Consider the following 658-nt stretch of genomic DNA (forward strand, 5'->3'; position numbering starts at 1 on the left):
GCACAACACATATAAAGGAAATATCACAATATATCCAGAAATAACCCAGGGATTGTTACAGAAGAACATGGCCCCATTAGCTGGCAGTGAGTGAGAATATATTGTTTACTGATAACACTCACTTCAGTGGCTCGTTTGTTACACTTTAATGTGAATACTATAGATAAATAAGTGGCTATTTTGGCAATGAAAAAGAAAAAAAAAAAGATATGACAATACACTGGCATATAGCACCACAAGGCCTGCAGTCTGAGATCGCTTGGAGTGCCTAGAAAATATATAACAATACACTACAGTTCATCCAAAATAAATGATCCAACCAGCTTGCCCTTCCCAGACACAGACCTATAACGGAATATCCCTGAAACCTCAGGGCTAGTGCTCTAGGGATCTGTAACCACAGAGCTGTGGCTAGTTCAGAACTACAACTCCCAGCAAGAGGGTTCCTGCTCTTCAAGAGTGATAATCACCACCGTTGTCATGATGATTAGGCAGATCTCGTTTTCAGGTTCAAAGCCAACGTTTCGACTTATATATATTTATATATGCTTATAAAATCTATATATCCTCTCCTTGTATCTTTCATTTAAAAGATACAGTCGTTTTTTTTTGTTTGTTTTCTTATCTTTTCCTATAGGGGCAGTAATAGCTTTCTGTG

This window comes from Xenopus laevis, chromosome 7S, assembly GCF_017654675.1.
Source record: "Xenopus laevis strain J_2021 chromosome 7S, Xenopus_laevis_v10.1, whole genome shotgun sequence".
NCBI classification, from domain to species: domain Eukaryota; kingdom Metazoa; phylum Chordata; class Amphibia; order Anura; family Pipidae; genus Xenopus; species Xenopus laevis.